This window comes from Acinonyx jubatus, chromosome A1, assembly GCF_027475565.1.
Source record: "Acinonyx jubatus isolate Ajub_Pintada_27869175 chromosome A1, VMU_Ajub_asm_v1.0, whole genome shotgun sequence".
Lineage (NCBI taxonomy): Eukaryota > Metazoa > Chordata > Mammalia > Carnivora > Felidae > Acinonyx > Acinonyx jubatus.
In genome coordinates, this window is record NC_069380.1 from 149,770,582 (window position 1) to 149,792,843 (window position 22,262).

The following is a 22,262-nucleotide window of genomic DNA, read 5'->3' on the forward strand; positions in this document are numbered from 1 at the left end:
CTCTGAGCTGTCAGCACAGAGCCTGACGCGGGGCTCGAACTCACAAGCTGTGAGATCATGACCTGAGCCAAAGTCGGATGCTCAACTGACTGAGCCACCCAGGTGCCCCAAAATGCTCATCTTTTCTGTGGCTTTGTAATATTCATCTGTGGTGTGTGTGTGTGTGTGTGTGTATGTGTATGTGTGTGCACGTGCATGTGTGTGTGAGTGCATACTACATCTTTATTTATTCATGTATCAGTGGACACTTGGGTTGCTTCCATATCTTGGCTATTGCAAATAATGTTTCAGTAAATATAAGGGTGCATAAATCTTTTCAAATTAGTGTTTTTATTTTCCTTGGGTAAAAATTGTAAAATTATTGGATCATATGGTATTTTTAATTTTTTGAGGAAACTCCATACTGTTTTCCACAGTGGCTGTACCAGTTTACATTCCCACCAACAGAGCACAAAGGTTCCTTATTCTCCACATCCTTACCAACACTTGTTATTTCTTATCTTTTTGATTTTAGCCATTCTGATAGATAATAAGGGGAAATCTCACTGTGTTTTGGATTTGCATTTCCCTAATGATGAATGATGTTTAACATATTTTAATATGTTTATTGGACATCTGTATGTCTACTTTGAAAAAATGTCTATTCATGTCCTCTGCCCATTTTTTAATTGGATTGTTATTTTGGTATCAAGTTATGTAAGATTGGCAGAAGCAATGCTATTTCTTTTGAAGCTATGTTTGAATAGCAAGAACACCAAATTTTCTTAGGCTGTGTATTACAAAAAATAAAGAGAACTCAATTTTCAAAGATGGTTTTATTCACATTTTTTCTTATAAAAATTGCAATCGTTTTTTTAAAACAGTAGATTCCATGTCCAGCATGCAGCTCAACTCAGAGCTTGAACTCAGGGCCCTGAGATGAAGACCTGAGCTGAGATCAAGATTTGGATGCTCAACTGCCTGAGCCACCCAGGCAACCCTACAAAAATTAAAATCTTATAAAACATTTTTTCTTTCTCCTTATTTGCTGAAAAAATAATAATTTTTGGCTAGGTTACTTAAGGGGTTATGTTAGCTTGGGCTGCCATATCAAAATACTGTAGACTGGGTGACAGCAGAAATGTATTTCTCACAGTTCTGGAGGCTGGATGTCCAAGATCAGGTTGCCAGCATGGTTGGACTCTGGTGACGGCTGTTTTCCTGGTTTGCAGATGACTGCCTTCTCAAAATGTCCTTAAATAGCAGAGAAACAGCTCTGATGTCTCTTCCTCTTCTTAAAAGAGCAAGAGTTCTACTGGATTAGGGCTCGACCCTTATGACCTCTTTTAATTTTAATCACCTTCTTAAAGGCTCCATCTCCAGATATACTCACATTGGTGATTAGGGCTTCAACATATAAATTGGTGGGTGGAGGGAGGAACACAATTCAGTCCACAGCAGGAGTGGACAGAACCTCACCTCTTGGTGCTCTCTCTGCCTCGGAAACATGAGTGTTATTCCCTTTGAGAACAGACTGGAGAGGTAATAGCACAATCTTCTTTACCAAGTAGTATCTCAGAGTTGTCACAATTAAAAAGCTCAGATGTATAGTTCCAGTATGATTTGCATACTTGTCAAAGGGAGTATCTATTTGAAATAGAAGTAATTGACTCTATTCCTCCCTTTGAGGTAAATGTGTAAAGATTCTCTAGGGATAAAATAACAATTTTGTCATTTTCCAATTGCTGGTTTTGTAGAAAGTCCACACAACTTTTTATAGACTAATAATTAATTTTACAACATTTTTGGATTTTGTTTTTTTTTTCTTGCAGGTCTTAGAGATTTTTGAGCCTATACAATTTAACCATGATTAATGGCATATTTCTCAAAGACCAACATGCATGGCTTATAGCAATAAAAATAATCACTTTTAGTTGACCAAGTAGATAGGAACAATCTGAACTTTTACAAATCAAGAGTTAATTTCAAAGAGGTGCTACTTTTCCAAATAAACCACCTATTTGGTAAAACTTTTGACAATAAAATATGAAAAGGGGTTCCAGTTATTTTCTTTAATTCATGTATCATGAGTTTAACTCATGTGTATTATTAACTCATGTATCATGATTAAAATTCTGCTTTGTAATTCACATTCAGTTATCACTCTCCTTGTTTTATATTGAATACAGCTATGCTGTGCTATAAAAAGATACTTTAGATAGGAATATCTGTTGGTTTTAGACTGTTTGTTTTTGTGTCCCCTCAGTCACAACCATCCCTTGGGAAATGATGGCCCTTGGGAAATCACATGGTGTGTCCTCTTTCCTCTAGTTTGGCATCTTCATGCAACTGAAAGGATGTTCCACTGAACACTGATGACTCTGGAGAGCGAAAAGAAATCACAAATGGGCCAAATGCAGCTTAAGAGTTTTGTGCAGAAGGAGGGGCAGGGTCAAGAGGGTACTTTGTGAAAATTAGGAAGAAGGTGCAGCTTCCCTTGGGTGGACGCAGCCAACCCCATGCCAGGGTATGTGGTTTGGCAAATAGAGTAAAGTCTGCATTTAGTTCCCATTTCCCCTTTTAGGTGGGCAACTGCCTACAGTGGTCTTGCGCAGGGCCAAGTTAAAGCCTAAACTAAGGGATCAGCTTCTAACAGTACCTGCTATTATATTTTGCACACAGTAAATAGTTGGGAGATGATAGTTATGAATGAATAGTATAATCATTATATTTGAACAGTACCCAATTGTTTGTGGAAGACCATATCCCAGAATAAGTTACAAGTCCAGCTTCTAAAGGTTTTCTATTAATCTGGCAGAAAGGCATTTATGAGTAGCATAGTAAATTTATAATATTCTCCTCTTGAAAAAGATGAATGATAATTCTAGAAAAAAAGAAAAGGAATCAGTGTTATTTAGTCCATTTTCTGATCTGTGGAAGTAAATTTGGATTTGGGATTGCCTACATTTTTGTGTGAAATAAAATGATATTTTTCCTTTCTGAAGTCAGTTAACAAGTCTGTCTGCAAAACCAGAGGCTGAGATGACTAGTGAAGGCCCTTTTACTCTTAGGGAATTCTTCAACAACTTATAGGGACAAGTTGCAGTGTTTGCTTAAAGGAAGACACAATTGTTTTATTCTCAGATCTAGCACTGGCTACATAACATTCAGAGTCCCCACTGTACAATGATAATGTGGGGGCCAGGAGGGTGAGGAAGGCAGTTTCCCCTTTGCACAAATGAATGGGCACCCTCCAAGGGACACAACCTCTATGGTGATATATACTTTGTATCTGAGGTGGGCAAGAAGCCCTCTCCCAAACCTGGCCAAACAGCCCAGGGCCCTGCCAGCAAGGGGAAGGGTGGGTCACCTACTGTCCCAACTTGAGATGTTGTGGGCAAGGGCTGGCCTCTCTGTATTCAAGCCAAAATCCCAGCCAAGGAGAATCATAAGAAACAATTTTCACATTGGCCTAAAGAATCTCATTTCACCAGGGCTGGAAGGGAGGAAAAGGTGATACAGACAAAGGTTACTGCCTGAAAGAAAAGCACAGTGTGGAAACCCAGGCTTAAGGAATACTGGTCAACAGAGGGCTCTGCTGATTGGGAAAGAGATCGTGAGGGTGGCTGAAGAGAAGTCGAGAATGACATTCTTTCATTCAGTAATCATTTTTAAGTGCCTACTATGTCTCAGGCCCTGTGCTAAAGCTGCTCATATAATGTTGAGCAAAATCAGATGTGTTCTTTATTCTTACGGGGCTTACCCCAAGTGAAAAAATTAGGGCCCAACTGAGGAGGTTCCTGAATGTCATTTGCACTCAGGGTTTCTCTGTAGACCTGAAAATCTCTCAAGTCAGAAATGTTTATCTTTGTCTCCTACAGCCCCTACTGCTGCCACCTGTAAGTTTAAATTCTTTCTTTCTTTAAAAAAATTATCTTTTTCTACACTGTGCTTATTACATTGGTCCCTATTTCTCCAATATTAAGGAATAACATGTTTATTTTTTAAATTTATTATTTTTTTTAATTTTCCTGCTTCCCACTCTTTATTGTGAATAATAGTGAAGACAGGAATGTGTTACTGAGGAAATCTTTGCCAGAGGTCACTTGTAGTTTTGTTGATTGGAATTCAAAGCATATTACCCACTGTTAAATTTTGCTAGCCAGCATCCAGGAACATATTTAGCCCATATATATATATATATATATATATATATATATATATATATATATACATATATATATATACGCACATATATATATGTGTATATATATATACACATATATATATACACATATATATATATGTGTATATATATATATATGCAGTAAATACTATAGAATATAAATACCACATGGGAGACTTTTTATGGGAAAATTCACTCAAGAAATTCTGAGATAATAACATATGTGACTTACTAGGGACAAGTCTTTCCTGGTATAATGATAGAAGGGATTCCTTTTAGGTCACTTTCTACAACATGTCAGGGCTGCTATCTAAAGTGAAGAGTGAGAGCTAAGATTAACCCTAAGGTATAGATGTGGGATGAGTGAGGAACAGAGGGGGAATATATAAAGCAGGAGGAGGGTAGAGAACAGGCTTGTGGGGTGGGTATGGAAGGTACAGAAGTGGAAAATTGTGGGCAACCAGAAGACAGTGGGTACCTGAAGCATGACAGAGGTAAGGACCAAGAAATGGGGGAAGAAGAGAATAAATTAGGAGGAAAAGGGCCAACTTGCTCTTATTTTCTTTCCCTGCAGTACTAACATTCTACCCAACTAATGAAAGCCATTTTGGAACCATAGTAATTGAGTAACAGAAGCATGGCAGAATGAAGGGTCAACAGTCTGAAGGTTAAGCGGTAAACCCCAGTCGTCCCATTTACCGGTTGTGTGGCCTTGGGTAAGTTGTTTTACTTCTCTGAGCTCGGGTTCCCTGTCTAAAAAGTGGGTGATACTAAGGGGCTCAGACTTACACGGTTATTTTAAGGAATAAAGGAGGCTATGTGTGCAGAATATAGAATGTAAGCTTGACACAGGTAGAGAGTTTGCCTTGATCAATGCTGAATTCCCAGTGCTTAAGACACTTCCTGGCACTCTTAATTCTTCAAACAATTAATGAATAAATAGGAAGAGATTTGTAAGTGGGGTGGCATTTAAAAATGCCTGATCCATGGGTTGTCTGCAGCTGATTAAACTACTCTAAAATGTGGTTACAAAAAGTGACGATTCTCAAAGAATGAGGTTGTCTGAATTCAAGTCCCAGCGCTGGCACTCACCATTTTTTTGTAACCATGGGCAAATTTTGGCCTCGGTTTCTTCTTCCATGAAATTTGGGTAATTATATTACTTACTCATGGGATTACTGTGAAGATAAGATGAGATGCAAAGCAATTGGTGCCTGGCACGTAGTAAATGCTCAGTAAATGTTAGGTGTAATGATGATGATAACAACTTTGCTATTGAGAGCAGTTCTCAGCACTACAGGAAGGTTTCAAGTTACCGAAAGACAAAATCATCCTCTGCTCTTGCCAAAGCTGGAGCAAGAAGCAGTGCTCTTTGTGAATCTTCTTTAGCCCTCTTAGAAGGGTATGTGTGGCCCCAAGTCTGGCAGGGACAGAGCTGAGCAGAGCTGTTCACAGCAAATCTGTGATGATGATCTTCTCATCTGTCTTCTAAGCTGTGGGCGGCTCCTTCTTTGGGAAGCAAGTTATAATCAGAACTTGGAACAAGCTACCTTCCAAACAATGCTCTCATTGCCTTTTCTGCCATTTAATTAATGCCAGTCTAATTTTATAGAAAGTATATAAATATGACTTATGCATATTTGTACCTATATTTTTCTGTAAGGCTTGCCATGAGGTACATAGCCATTTAAATCACATCCTTCTGATAAATATCTCTGGCCTGAATACTTAACATTATTTTTTAGAACCACATTTAGGGAACTTAGCAAGTAGAGGGATGGATATTACTTAAGCCAACCTTCAAGTTATCATTAACTAGAACCAAAAGGTGAACCTCTTATTTCTTCCAGATTATATTTTGCTGTGGGGGTTTAGGTAAATTTCAGCTGATGGCACTCAAGATCCCTTTTGCTCACGCTTTCCTTCCAGTTTCTGTCAATCTAACTCAAGAAACAGCAGTCTATGGAGTGCCTCTTGAAGGTTATGAGGACGGTGATCCATGCATTCTCTTTTTAACTTCAGTGTTACTGCATATAATTTAATTCAGGCCATGACTGAAATACATTCAAATCCTGAAAGAGGTGCACCATAACTCTTGCAGGTTTAGCATGGACCAACTGGGTGTAGCAGAGTGACTGCTGAGCTTCTCTATGACTAAATTTGCACTGTGTCTGTAAGCATGTTCACCAGCAAGCTGATTTTATTAGAACTTTGAAGAACTGGTAGAAAAGCTCTTTCTTTTTTTTTTTTTACCAAACATGGATTTAAAAAATTACACAGAAATCAGCATTGTCAAGTCACATGAAGTGCAATTATAAGCAGAAGGCTTGAAACCTGTTTTTGCTTAAAGCCTTTATTTGATTTAGCAAAAACAACAGCAATAAATTGTATTCAAAAGTACTTTTGATCCTTTTGCAACAGTATTCTTACCAAGAGCAGGATCTACGTAATATCCTCCCTTTTTCGTTTAGGTCAGTTTTCCTTAGGCTTTCCAAAGTATCAGAATCTGTGTTTATAATTCTGGAGACAAAGGATTATTCAGACTCTAGTTAGTGCCCAATACTTGTAAATTGGTATTATTAGACATTTATTATTACACTGATTTTACATTTTTATTTTCTTGACATCTTCCTTGGAACCAGCAGAATCCCAGGGATTAAAATGCAAAAATGTGTCATTAAAATATTTAACACAAACATTCCTGTTCCATTTTCCTCCTGAAATTTTCAGAATTATTTCATGTTTTCCCTTTATTCTCCTTTCCCCAAAATACTGCTTTTAATATTTTGAGACCTTAGGTAGTGAGTGCCTACAATCAATACTCAATAGGAACACAACTGATAATAATAGGGCAGTAAGTTGAGGACTACATCTTTGGCTCAAAGTTCACCATAGGAGTAATTCTTGAATGGCTATAATTTGATTTTTTTCTGATATAGTCCTGTCATATAAGATCTAGTGTTGTACTGTTTCTTTCCTCTTCCTTTGGCTTAATTATCATCCCAGAAATAGATGACTTTCAAAATCCCCCAGATCCTTTGTTTAACAAACATAAATTCATATTTAGGATCTAAATGATGAAGTTACAAAACTGTCATTTTGCTTTTGCGTTTTCACCAACCCATCAGGTAGTCAAGGCGTGTGGAAGCATCTCTTTAAAATAATGAGTATGAAATGTGGACAGGTTAAGTGGCTTGTTCATGTTTACCTAGTCAGAGACATGGCAGCTAGAGGGATTCAGGTCTCCTGATCCACATGTACAAGATTCTCTTTATTACCCTGCACAGAATAGTAATTGTCAGATTAGACAAACGATAAGTAGAGGGCTGGCCAATTTCGTGATGAGACGGCTATAGGTAGCAAAGGATACTTGTTCCCTTAAGTTTATTATGGCAGTGCTGGACAGCTAGCTCCCTGGACACTCTCTTGAATTAGTCTTAAGGTGTAATGGTGATTTCAGGCATACTAGAATATAGCATCAGAGACCTGGGGAGGTCCAGGTAGTGGACTGGAATAGCTGCAGCTATTAAATATCTAGGTCATCTTTTATAAAGGGTTGTAATATATACTCTAGCTTCTGATTTCAGTGCTGCCAGAAAGGGAAAAAAAAATCCATCTTGCTAAAATGTAGTCAGACAGCAGTTTGTCTTTCCAAAACATTATTAGGTATTATTACAGAATGTGAACACCTTTCATTCCTGACAAACAGGAAATGTATGCTGCACTACTGGTGTGTCAATCAGAGTGATAGCATCAATTTTATGGTTTTTAATTCATCCCCACCTCCTGCCGAGCCTTTTGCTCATCCCAAATTATGAATCTTAAAAGGTACGTGATTAAGAAGAAAAAATATGTCTCTGCCTGTGTGAACTCCCTTGTGAGGAGCTTGGAGGCAGATATTTAAGAGATTTGTAAAGCATGCCCTGACCACTCAGTGATTTGGACAAGCGACTTACATTTCCTGCAGCTGGGAGTGTCACCTCATGCTTTAGCTTTAGTATTTTGCTAGCAGCTCAAGTGATATTTTTTATATGCATTGACACCTTTACATTTGTTAAGGAGCAGAAAGAAAATAAATTAACGTATTAAAAGCTGTATTTGTCAGTTCATGATGCTTCAGTTACATTTTCAATTTAGGTTTTCCCAGTCTATTTCTTTCACTGTGGTCTTTTGTTGCTTTTGATATATATGCAATAATAAATACAAAGCCAATTCTGGAGCTGAGCTTTGAATGCACAGTTCTTTTCTTTCTACCCCTTAATTCTTGTCTTCAACATGTAATGAAAATGGAGAGCATTGCCAGTGTCAGTAGAAGTGAGGCTGTTTATAAATAAATAAATAAATAACGTGTGCTTGTGTGTGGCGTGCATGTGTGTATGTGGGGGGGTTGTGGGGTGTGACACACACACACACACACACACGAGTCTATTTCTTCTCAACAGGGGGTTTGGGAGCCTGGGGTGTCGGAATCTGTCCTCCCATGCTCCTCTCTTATTTCTGGTGAGGAGCCATTTTTCCTGTTTTTCCTGTGCAGATCCACCTGGACTTAATTTGCTGCCATGAACTCTGCAAATACCACACACTTATTTAAGATTTGGGAATATCATCTGGTAGTTGTTGAATGTAAGGTGAAGCCATAGTTACCAATTGGGCAAGGTCAACTTTCCCTTTTTCTACTGACCACAGAGTGAATGTTCCATCATTGACAGATAGTTCTCTGCTTATAGCACATGATGACATATTTAATAGGTCTTTAATAAGGATTTTCACTGTATGGTGTCCTCCATGTTTAAATCACTTAGTCATTTCAGTGTTAGGTTTAACACTTTTAGTGCTTGAGTGTTTCCACGAGAGTGCGTGGAGCCTTGAAGTAACCCATGTGGTATTTGTTTGTGAAGGATTTTTCATTCTGCTTTTGCCACACTTTCTCTGATTCAGAACTGAAGTATGCTGATTCTCTTCCATGCAAGAAAGCAAACGTAGAACATGAGCAAGAGCTCTTCTTTCCTTGGTTGGGCACTAGCATAAAACGCTGTTTTGAGAGTGATGGTTAAAGGCATGTGCAAATGTGGCTAATGCAGCAGGGCCTGCCTTATAGGGAGGCGACACCCTGCAAAAAAGCTGCCCTCCCCACTTAGGAAGAAAGGAGGTATCAATGATCCTGTCAAAGGAGCTTTCTCTAAGGGCATAGCCACACCTCTCTTTGTGTATGTGGTGTTAGCACTTCCAAAAGTGAATTTATGAACTCTGTCTCACTTGCTTCATTATGTCGCCATGTGATTAAAGACAAGGGCACTGAAGCTTGGAGAAATTAAGCAGCTTACTTTAAGGTCATGTAGATGGTAAGTGGCAGGGCTAGATTTTGAACTCACATTTGTTTTCTGAGTCCAAACCCTTTCCTTTACCCTGTAGTTGCTTATGATTTGAACTACTTATTTGGCACTTACTTCTATTTAAATTCTCAATTAGATTACTTGATTATGAATTCCTTAAGAACAGTGGCATGTTTATAATAGGGATTTGTACATGGTATACATAAATGAGTATATACTTTAGATTGATTAATGAGTTGAACAGTTTTCCTCATTCTCTGTTTATGTGTTATGGCATTTAATCAAAGCACAAATGTTTACAGGCATTGGAGGGACTTCTGTTGGATATTGAGAACATTGGGTGATTGTTTTAGATTGAATTGTTATGTCCCCCCAAATTCATACACTAAGGCCCTAACCCCCTGTATGACTCTATTTGGAGATGAGGCCTGTAAGGAAGTCATTAAGATTAAGTGACATTATAAGGGTGGAACCCTGACCTGATAGGATTAGTGTTTTTATAAAAAAAGAAACCAGTGAACAAGCTCTTTCCCTCCCTCCTTGTCCTCTCCCTCCCTCTCTGTCTCTTTCTTGCTGTTTCTCCTCTCCCTCTCTCTCTCCCTTACATGTCACATGTCCTGAGGAAAGGCCAAGTGAGGATATAGCAAGAAGGCAGCCATCTATAAGCCAGGAAGAGAGTCTCTCCAGAAACCAAATCACCTGACACCTTGAACATGGACTTCTAGCCTCCAGAATTGTGAGAAAATAAGATTCTGTCATTTAAGCACTCAGTCCATGACACTATGTTATGGCAGTCGGAGCAGACAAATACAGTAATTAAAGCCAAATCTTTTTCAAGCAGGTCATTACCCTGTGGGGTGTGGATAGAGAACAGCCATAGAGATAGAGCGGAATTGGATATATGCTCATGTGCTTTGTCACTTTGGAAGTGAAGGTTAATGTTATTATACCAGCAGGCCCAAAATGCCCTCAAAGTCAAAATGGCATCAAAATGGTTCAAAACATTTTGTACTGTTTAGAAGTGTATACGGCAGTATTTAAGTCTGCCTGGTTAGGGGTGAAAGTGAGAATGATGGCAAAAGTCTTCAGAGAGAAAATGAGAGTCTATGTCCTAAAGAATGAATAGTTTTCTAGAAAATAGGGTGAATGAAACTATGTCTTCCTCTGAGAGAAGAGAGGTATAAGTGAACACAGTGGAATCATGGATTCATTCATTATGGCTAGAGCTTAGAATGTACATGCTTGAGCTATAGAAGGTGAGGTCGGAGAGATAAGAAAGAGCCAGTTTTTTACAAATCTTCATATGTTAAGCTTAGAAATCAGACTTCAGTCTGTAACGTGGATGACATAAAATAATTTTAACTTCTGTAGTTATAGAATCATATTTGCAGTTTAGAAATTTACTCTCGAGGCACTGTGGAGATTGTACTAGAACCCAGTCTTGGGGTAGGATTTAAGGGAGTGATGCTAGTTCAAAAATTCTCTAGGAAAGATTACAGAAAAGCAGGCATGAAGCTGCCTTTGATATTTTCTCCTTAGCTGAAGGACAGAACTCAAATTTTCAACCATTCAGAATTCAAGTAATACTTCCTTCTTTTTATTATGGCCCTGCAATAACTTATTTCTAGAAAAGAAATGACTTATTGTTCTTGTGGATACCACACATCACGAATGACACCCATGCTCTGGTCCTCATCAAAACCAGAGTAGCTCCAAAATGAATAAGCTGGTGGTCTGGTGAGAAATTCAGCATTCTCTATTTCTTCTTCTGAACACTCCTTGGTTTCATTTTTATGAGGTACCACATTTTGCTATGCTTTTAGCTGGACCTCTTTTAATGTTCTTAATCCAGTGTTTCAGAGAGCAGTAAAAAGAACAAGTAAACATGTTCACTGAGAAATCACTAATGTAAGCCCTAAGCCCAACAGGATTCATAAAATATATAACCTCATCCTAGCCTGGCCAGGATGCTGTAGACTGGAACTAGTTGAAATATGGGAGAAAGTTCATGTTTTTGTGCTGTGAACTGGGCTTTTCCTTTGTGCCTAATGAGTTTTAAAACAGTTGTAAAATCACTACTGTTAGACTCTCCTGAGAGCAACTCACATGTGAGAAAGGTGGACAACCTTGTCTTGTGATTAATATGCCTTCCCCACTCAGTATTGTGCTCATTTTTTCCTTTTCAAACAAAACATCAGCCTACTGGAGAGGGACTGTTCTCACTTTTATGTGTCACACGGATTCCTCAAAAAACAGTGATGATTGGTTACCATGACACGCAGATGCCCTTCTTCCTGGGCACTCCGTATCAATCTGGGAATCTCGTCACCCCAGTCACCCTCGAATGTTTCCTTATGACTGCATTCTTACTGGCTGTAAGTAACTCTTTTACTCAACAGGGAACAAGGGCCAGATGGCATGCAGACATGTGCTTGAGACGGTGCGAGCCTCATTTGTTCTCTGTTTCTTGTTACTTACTGTCACTCCTTAGCTAACTACCCAGAAGGGACCCACCCTGTGGGCTGCTTTTTGCCATTCATATCTGAGATATAATGACATTATTTTATTTTATTAACGTTATTGTTATGGGTTTCTTTTTGTTGCTGTTTTTCAAAATGCCTTTAAAAAAAAAAAAAGGTGAGATATAAATAAATGCAACACTATAAAGGGGTCAGCCAGAACACAGATGTGTAAATACAATGAATGTTGTCCCATTCAAATGAATAACCTTGAACTTATTCCAACAACAGTGTTATGGCTCAAAAATAATTTTTATTTGGGAAATTCTCTTTTGAAATGTCTTCAGAGACTTTGCCTATCAATCATAGCAAATCATCATTCTCTGAGGGTGGGTTAGATCTTTAAAAAAAAACCTCCTTGAACAAATAATTATTAGGTACTTACTAAGTGGCAGGCAGTATACCAGGAGCAAGGAGCAAGACAGACATGGTTTCTGCCTTTGAAGACATTTAAGATTAAATCTGAGATGAATGTCTGAGCCCTGGATAATACCTTTACTGATAAGAACAAGATGTGACTGTACAGTGACAATCTTAACTGTCTCAGATGACAATTTTAAGGAAGAGATTTAAAACATTTTGAGTAATGGCAGCATCTCTGGAATAACTCTCAAACATACTACCTAGAAGACAAACACTGACTATGCATACAAGTATAGTGCTATAGAGTTTATAAAACACTTTATATACATTATATCACTCTCTTCTTACAGAAATTCTAGATTATCAACTGGGTTTTAAGTAACACTTTCCTCTCTTATTAAATAAATGACCTCTAGGTGTCTTCTAACTCAAAAGTCATCTGTGATTCTTATGTCTGTACGTCCATACTTTTACACTGTATCAGTGGTTCATTACTTTAGAATAGTTCCCTGTGATCTATCTGGTTGAGGACCTTCCAAACAGAGATGGGTGTCCAATATCTTCTCTTGAAGTTGGCAGGAGGCCTGGGGCTCTGTTGGACTGGGCATCTAGGAGCCTGGCAAGGAATGGACTGGGCTCGTGCTGAGTCTCAAGGTGAGGAATAGAGACTGAAGTTGAAGCCCAAGGCAAGGGAACTCTCCCTAGGAGTGAGGTGGGGTCTGAAATGTCAGGTTCACAAGATCAAGCAAAGCTCAAGGAAATGAGACTCAAAGAAAAATGTTGGCTAGGCAGAGTAAAGCGGTTGAAGAGGCAGAACCAAGAAGGCTACCTGAAGAAACAAGATTTCTTTTTATGCATGCTAGAAACAGAGTTCAGAAACCATTAGAGTAAAAGGACAAAAATGTGAAATATTTTTTTAAAATTGGCTTCCCCCCCTTAATCCTGTCAGTGGTTAAATAGTGAAAATAAGAGAAATGTATCTCTGTGTTAAAACTTTACCTCATCACTTTTCCAACCAGAAGGTCATTCTTATAAGAAAATGGAGAATGTTTCTCAAATAGAACATATTTGATGTTCCTTCATGGTCTCCTGATAGAACATGTATTTACAGTCTGAAATTACAGCTCAATCTTAATGTCTTTGAGCCTTCTTTGTCTATATAAAAAAGTAACATGTTTACAAGTCCAATTATTAAGATTATTAAGATCTAAAAATTTCTGTCTACAGAAATGTATACACAGGAAAAATTAAGAGGAGGTTTGTTTCAAGAGTTTGCTGCTCATCCCAGAAAATTAAATGGAGTGTTTGAATATGTCAAAGCCATGCCAAGAGATAAAGTAGTAGACTTTGATGGCTTTGACTGCATACAAAGAGAGAGACACACACACAACAGGGATGCAGGGGTAAGTAACTTGTAAGAACATTTCTAGGAGTTCTGGGTATAACAGGGCACCTTTGGAAAAAACAACAACAACAACAACAACAACTTTTACTTTTGATCCAAACCATTTCACTGCCATGTTCAGAATTTACACCTGTGTTGTCCCAGCAAAATTTATCCATGGGCATAAGCTGACTGTTCAAGGTGGGATGCAAATACAATGGTGCAGTTATGTACAAATCATGGGTAAAGGAAGCTGCTAATCATCTATTTTAGTTTTCTAGTTTGGGTTTGGTATCATTTTCAACCCTGGGCACATTTAGTAGCTGTGTTTCAAACTAATCCAAAACTTGATTTTGCTTGTTTTCCTGTTTATTTTTCATTCTTTTTCTGGGCGATGTCTAAGTATCTAGGTGCTTTTCTAGTCAGCCATATTCTAGAATTTTAGCACCAATAAGTCTGTTTACAGGCCTTTTCGCTTTGTTGCTGTTGTTTTCTTTCCCTGAACAAATTTATAACATTAGGTCTCACTTTATCGAGAAGCTTTATTTTCCATCTGCTCTCCATTTTTGCTCTATTATTAGGCTATGCTTCTGGTATTCGGATACTGCTTCATTTCCAGGACTCCAGTTGACGTCAGCGGGGAACCTAAGGCAGAGGAGGAGAGCATAATACTGGGCTTGGCTTCACAGGCTGTTTTGGGAAAAGCGTCTGGTCTCTTTGAGGTGGGACTTCCGTTGGATGGACCCCCTGTTCTTTTCCTAAAGACAATGGAGCCTCTGCATCATGTTTAATGCAGCCATCAGTACAGGATGATGTACTTGCTCAACTACCCAAATATATTGACTTTCTGCTAAAAGGCTTTTAACATAAATTTTAAGAGATTAACAAAATACATCACAGACTATTGCTGAGAATGCAGGGATTTTAACTACGTTTCTCCTCCATTGATTTTAGTTAATATATTTTAACCACCCCCTTATTTTACTGTACCTTTTAATTTGTTATTCATTTGTTTGAAACCAGAACTATGCTGAGGCGCTCTGGACCCACAGGAACTGAAATAGTTTGCCTTCATTATCTGGTAGACCTGCTCGAGTCTGTAGGCCCGGACAGAAACCACAAGACTGTACAAACTGGCAACTGTGGGTTTGTCTGTTCTCTATTGATTCTATTTCTGGAAAAAAACATGAACCAATGGGTGAGCCATGTGACTTTACAACTTACCCAAAGCTCTCATCATAAGGGAGATAGAGGCCTTTTGCAGACAGGTCATGATGGGAGCTCAACACTTTTCTGTTTGCCTTCTAAGCATGGCCTTTGCAAGCTTTGACTTACAAGTTTAACTGCTTATACTATGGAATATGAAACTACTATAGAATTGTAAAATTCTATAGCATGTTGTTTATATTTGGTCATATTGTCCCAAACATCTAATAAAATATGTAATATAGACTTGATAGAACTTTGCTTAGGAAGCATCTTATTCTTTCTTCCAATTTGAGAATTACAAGGCAATTTCATCATAAAATTTTAAAAGCAAATAATATACATGTACTTTTCAGACTATGAAACTACAGATGATAGAGTGTTTCCTTCTCTTGAGCTTTGGTATTGATGTTAAATACCAGTACTCAAGTAAGTAGAATGCATGACTTCTCTGTGGTATGGCTTAATGAAAGAGTTCTGGTTTTGGCTCTAACAAGCTATGTGCCCTTGATCTCTCTCCTTTCCCATTACATGTCAAATGACCAGAAGATCTCTAGTGCTTATTCCACTTTTAAGATTCAAAGTGAAAAAAGCCCTTGAAAATACCGGAAAGATCCAGGTAGAGGAGAATACATCCTATTAAACACACACACACACACACACACACACACACACACACACACCCTCAACAGAAAAACCAAAATAGCTCCCCTTCCTCCTCCCCCAACAATGACAATGCAGCCATCTGTTGGACGTTCCATTTCACTTAGCAGCTGCTCTCAGATACAGAAATCTGCATTCCTCCGGCTCGTGCTGGTATGCATGCAGCATGTGTGGGTACTAGCATTTGACTCTCCCACCCAAAGGAATGGCTTTCATTGAATAAAAATGATCACAGAAGGTTTCTTACTCTCCCATCACATATAATGCCTTTTTCCTGATAATAGGCATTTGGAGCTATCTCTGCTCCTCTGCGTATTAAAATAAACTCTCTTAGAGACATTCACATCAAACAATCATCTAAAATTAAAGAGAACAACCAGGAAAAGGCTTCAGTGAAGCTCCTGCCTTGCCAGAAACTTCCGCATTGAAAGAGAGTGGAAGAGGGTGGAATATAAAGTTCCGTTCTACTTTTATTTTGTCAATACCCCCAACATTGCACTTAAGCACTGGGAAATGAATGTTGTTTAAAAGGGAACCAGGAAGCTTTCAGAAGCAGCATTAATCTTACCATCAAACTAAATGAAAATATATGAGATGAATCTCCAAAGGGGACAGAAAAGTGAAGCCCTTTAAATCCTCCACCCTCACCGCTTGCCTCTTCTCCAGGCTGAAATTTTGTCTTCTGTGTGGTATATTATATAAAGCGGTATATCATTAAAAAAGAGGCACTCGGGGTGGGGGTTGGGAGGAGCCACAGTTACAAACAACAACAAAAACCTACAGGCACTGTAGACAGAGAACCTTGGGTAAAACTGGATCTGCTTCTGAGTCCATAATTTAGGACATTTGTTACAAGATGACTGTGGTTTTCTATAAATGTTAGTTTGCTGTATTATTTTCCATGAACTACTTTTCCAAAATGCAGAATATTTTGCCCCCCAAACATGGAAGCACTAAAGCTCAGATGAGGCACTGATTCATGCATGGGGAGTCACTCAGAAACAGCTGGTCAGCCATCTGCGGCCCCAGAGTCCTCTTATTTTTACTTTATTCAGCTAATTCTTTATGTAGAGGAGAAGAAGATGCATCAATCCAGGGAGGAGAGCATGGCTCATGTAAGAAAATGATGACTAACTCCTGCCTGAGACTGGTATCTGGTGGCCTGATGTGCTGATTTGGAGGGGCGGCGAGTTTCCTATGTGCATTAGGCTTTCAACTCTTTACTACATGTGCATTATTTTCTGTGCATCCTGTTCTTTGGGGAAAGGAAAGAAATAATGATTTGCCATTGATTGTTTTGTGGGAATTGTTCCAGATTAGAGCACCCTTGAGAGCCATAACTTGCCTTTTCAAGGCAGACAGAAGAGCCTGCAGAAACAAGGATGAGCCTCAAAGTCAGACGTGTGTGTTTGTCCTCTTTTCTCTCAAATGCCCCTGAATTAGAGCATTTGACTGCCCTAGAGTCTGTGGTCAAAAAATATTGGGGGTAAAGGCAATGTTTAACATAGGTTAAAAGGTAAGCCGTGATTCACTGCCATAATTATGCAAGTTAAAAAAATGCTTAATAAGTATTGAGGTAGTACTGTTTTATTTTACATTTTGACATTAATATAAAAGAGTTGTAGATAATTCAATCAGAATAGCCTTTTGCCTCTCACCACAGGTAAGGCAGATTCGTCGACTGAAGATGGATCGTTATGTTACCCTTTCCTTGTGTCACCCAAGGCAGTTCATTCGATGACAGAGCCAGATGACTGTGTGGGAAGCAAAACACTCTTCCAGTTCTAGGAAGAAGGCTTTTAGGGGCACAGGTGTATGCCGCTTATAGGTGGGTGTCATTATAGTTTAAGCAAATTATTCTGTGTCTCTGGAAACCACTTTTGGCACACTTTTTTACTATTTTCCTTGAATCATTAAAATCTTATACCCATTCTCTCCAAAAACATGGGTATACATGTACACACACACACACACACACACTGTGTGTATATGAATATCCTCCTTAGTTTATTATTTTTTTTACCTAAGCTTGTTATCACAAAGTTTTTTAGTTCCTTAATGACTTACAGAACTATAAGATAAACTTTAATCTTTTCAGATTGAAAAGTAGAGAAGATAAACTTCTGCCTGCATTTAGTGTGTGTAACATTATTAAACTCAGAACACGATTTACTGATCACCTCTAATTTTTTGTGGTGTACAACAATGAAAAGTCTTTAGGACAGTCGACTAGAACAAAAGGCAAATGCGCTTTTAATTGAAAACGCATGCAATTTTTAAAAAAGAATCGGAAACCATCTGTACTGTAAACTTTTGTGTCTCTTATTCATTCCTGTTTACTCTGCTATTCAATCCAAATAAAGATTGTTTCCACCTCAGCAACATAAAAATCACATGGACTATCTCCTTCAGGCTGTCAGTCAGAGGAAAGATATACATATGCCCACAGTATACACTTGTGCTTGTTCACAGTGTTATTTGGGGAAAATATGTTGCATGTTCTCCTGGCTCTCCTAGTTTTACATTTTGAATTAATGCAATTTATTCTAATTTATGACAACTGTTTAAAAGGCTTGTTCTCCATTTTTCCCATTTATAAAGAAATTATTTACATAGAGAGGGAAAAGCAGGAGGGAAAGTGGGCTGCTTTGCATAATCAGGTGTAAGAATTGAGTGGACTGTGTTTTGGTGTCAGCATTGTGTTCTAGGTCTGACTGTAAGCATGTCTTTCACAGCACCCTTTCTGCCTCTTTGGAAATAGGTTCTCCATAATTTCATTCCTTTCTTCTTCTTACAGAAAGCCTTATACAATTGAGTTAATTACCTCCTTCTCCTCTCTTGTTCTCTCTTCCATATTTATATGGGAGCTATCACCATAGTACCTATATGTGTTGTTAAGAATGCTATTTTAGAAAGGAAGAGAGGAAGAAAAGAAAAAAGAAAGATAGATAAGGCAGGGAGAAAAAAAAACAGATTATTCCTTGTCCTAGTTGTAAGGATCTTTTAAGGCCAAAAATCATGGAAATTCTCCCTGATTTTAAAGGTCTTTTAAATAGCTCTGAATAGAAGGGATTTGACTCCTTGTACATAGAACAGTGCCTCAACCATAGTAGGTAATTTTAGAATATTTGTTGACTGGCATCACTGGAGAAGGAGCGCAGAAGCTCAGACAAAAAGATGATAGGGAGCCCATGTTGATTTCAGAGTCAATATAGGATCTGGATCTCCCTTGGGACTTTCATGAAATTCTATTGGCCTATGGTTTATATCCTACTAACTATATATGCACAAAGTGGTATACACACACGCACACACACATATGTGTGTGTGCGTGTGTGTATATATAGTATATATTGTATATATATATACATGTGTGTGTATATATATACATATATATATATATATATGTGTATATACATATACACAACTTCAGCTACTAATATCCTTAAAAGGAGTCACAAGTCAGTATACTAAGTCTTATTATTATGTGACAGTTGTTCTAATCTTCTCATTTGTATTAACTCACCCAATCCTCCTAACATCTCTAGGGGGTATGTCCTGTTATTATCATCACCATTTTATAAATAAAGAAGCTGAGCAATGGAGAGGTTAAATAAGTAGTCCATGGTCCTATAGTTAGTAATGGCCAGTGAAAGGGATTTGACCACTCCAGCATCCAGTGCTCTTAACTACCACACTGTGCCTCCTCTCTCTGACTTCCATTCTGGACCAGAAATTGGGGCTGGGAATATACCTTTAGGGTAATAGGATTTTAGGGCCTGGATCTTGCCCTTACAGTAATGATCTGAACCTCAAATCTAATCTCAGGGGAGGCAACTGACCACAAGACTCCCAAGAAAGTACTATCCTAAATTATCTTTTGTTTATGTGGTTTTAAAATGTTTAAGCAGTGCCTACTTAACCTGTGGAACCCATGGCTTTACACTAAAATCAGGCATTAATTAAACAGACATTTATTGGACAACTAATTGTAAAATTACTGAGGATACAACAGGAAATCATCTTGCTTTTATGGATGTATCAGTCTGTTGGGTGGGAGAAAATTAAACACATGAACGAATAATTAAATATTGCTTAAGAACGACTGGTAGAATCTATATTTTGATGTGTGGATGGTGGAGGTTAGTGCAGACTAGGGATCAGGCTAAGACATCTACATAGATATCTGTGTCTTGAACTTAAGTCTTCAAAAGTTGATAAAGGGTTATATAATCAGAGAACTAGATGAAGACACTAAGAAGAGGAAGCAGTTTATTCTAAGACTTGAAGATATGAAAGATGATGCTTTAAATGTGGTGTAGCTGGAGTGAGGTACCAAAGTGATGAGAAATGGGCTAAAAGTATAAGCAGAGATTAGACCACAAAGGACCACTTGTGGCTTCTATACTGTAGGTAAAGGATTTCCATGAGGGATGATAAGCAGGGCACTAGTCTCATCTAACCTCTTTTTTGAAAATGAACTCAGAAGTTGATGGCCTGGAGGAGGGTAAAACTAGAGAAAATCAGGAAAGGAACCTTCTAGAATAGTGCTAAACACTAAGCATAGTACAACCTTTAATACTCAGAACAATCCTATGTACAAGATATTGTCTCCATTTTATAAGTTTTGAAAAAAATCTGGGAATTGTTGAGTAACTTGTGTAAGATCTTGTAGCAAGTAAGTGACAGCTGTTTTAATTTCATATCAGTTGGACTCCAAACCCTACCCACTTCCCACTATATCATTCTGTCTCCTATTTCAGTGTCTTTAAAAAAAAAAACAAAAAACTACACTCTTAGTCTCCACTTTGAATCACTCAGAACTTCACTGCACTGCCCAGATTCTCTTTCTAACTGTGCTCATAATTTCTTAGTCTCTCTGTTACCTTCCCCAGCCTTTGTCTCAGTGCTACCTGGTTCTCATTTCTACCTGCAGCACTCTGCTCTTCTCCCCCTTCCTCTCTTCCTTTCCACCCATCTCTACCCCTGACTGGATCCCTCCTTCTGAAGCAATCCATACATTCCACACATTTCATTCAGGAACCTGAGAACCATCCTGCCCCCTTTACTCCTCTAACAGTCAACAGTTAAGGTGTCCCCATGTCCTACTGTTTCTAGTTTTAAGCCTCTCTCATGTTTCTTTGTTCCAGGTTTGGTCAAACTGATTATCACTCTTACCTATACTATTGCAACAGCCATTTGATCTAGTCCATAATTATATCTGGATATCAAAGTGATGTATCTGAGTAGAAGTCTGACTGGACTGCTCCCCTGTTTAAAACTTTTCATCGGCTCCCTACTAAAAGCGGAAGAAAATAAAATTTTTTAAGAATGTTCTATAAAGTACCCTGAGATCAGTTCATCAATTCTATATTAAACTTTATTTCCCATTGTTTAACACATTGTCTGGCAATAATAAATCCTCAGTAAACATTTGTTGGGTGAATGAGTGAATGAAACTAACTTGCTTATACTAATATATTTAAAAGAATTAGAGGTACATGTGATCTAAAATAATGACTTCATTTCCTAGCTATCTGAAGGTAGTTAGTAATACTTAAACTATTTATAAATAAAGCATCAGCATTGACCAGTTAGAGTGGACACAGGCTGGGTGTCACTCGATATGTGCACTATCAACTCTGGCTAGACTTTTTTTAGTGGGTAGGTTTTTATTAGCTGAGAATCCCCTCAGTTGAGTTGCTCTCATTTATAACAGGCAGAACAGCGTCTGTGTAGAGTTCTCTGACTTTGGATATCATCCTAGAAGCATCCTCTTGCTCCAGCTGGCGTCCTCTCTGAAGCAGCTGAAGGACCAAGAGGATGGGAGTAAGATTCATAGATGGGATCTGGGGCTTTAAAAAGAGAACAGCCTCTGTGTTTCTGGTGGATGTGAAGCAGAGAGGAGCATCGCCCTCTACACTTCCCCTGTTTTCCCCACAAAAGTTCTGCAGAAAGACCTTTGAGAGTCCATGTGGAAGTCCCCTCCTTTTGAACCTTTTTCCTTCTATGGATTTTTCAGTCTCTAGCCACTTTGTCTGTACACCTTTGGCTACAACCAGTCATATTATGTGCTGGTTCTACAAATCTACATATGTCCCATTGCCTAATTATTAGATACCACTTTGAAAAACTCTGGAAGTGCTTCATGGGCAATGGCTTAAAATAAAGAGCTTAGTTTTGAGAAGCTTATCCATGGTCAGGAGATTTTTGCCTACAGCCATGGAGATTCTGGCTTCAACATGTACCCCATTTTTTTCCTTAGGACACTGTGTGATGTATGAGTGAAAGCACTCGATGGGGAGTTAGGAAAACTATTTAAAAAGTGATTTTTTTCACTACACATTTATGTCATCTTGCAAAGTTAATTATTTATTTTCATTTCTAAAGTAAGGCAGTTAAACCAGATGACCTCAATTGTCCTTTTTGGTTATGACATTCCAGAGTCTCAGTAGATTAACTTAAAATGCCCCATTTATGACCAAATGTAGAAGTTATGGTAAAAGCCCCAGCCACAGGGGACATAATATGGCCATCTGTGCTTGGATCCTGCTGTGGAGGAGCCTAACTTTCCCCAAGACACTGATCACCTCCTTTTGGGGCAGATGTTTTCCTTAAGTCAGAAGAGA

At 38.4% G+C, this 22,262-nt stretch overlaps 1 long non-coding RNA gene across 3 annotated transcripts in view; it reads right to left on the reverse strand.

Annotated features, from left to right (window-relative positions):
* Positions 1 to 411: 411 nt before the first annotated feature.
* LOC106969218 (uncharacterized) overlaps positions 412 to 22,262 on the reverse strand; it is a 176,476-nt gene continuing 154,625 nt past the window's right edge. For 2 of the 3 annotated variants that reach the window (XR_001429308.3, XR_003413716.2), the window contains 5 exons: positions 6,596 to 6,685; positions 5,482 to 5,674; positions 5,258 to 5,343; positions 2,722 to 2,863; positions 412 to 2,360 (listed from right to left, as the gene is read on the reverse strand). This is a non-coding gene — a long non-coding RNA (uncharacterized LOC106969218). The remainder of the gene's footprint in view (positions 2,361 to 2,721; positions 2,864 to 5,257; positions 5,344 to 5,481; positions 5,675 to 6,595; positions 6,686 to 22,262) is intronic. The other variant, XR_008299600.1, reaches the window with a different exon arrangement.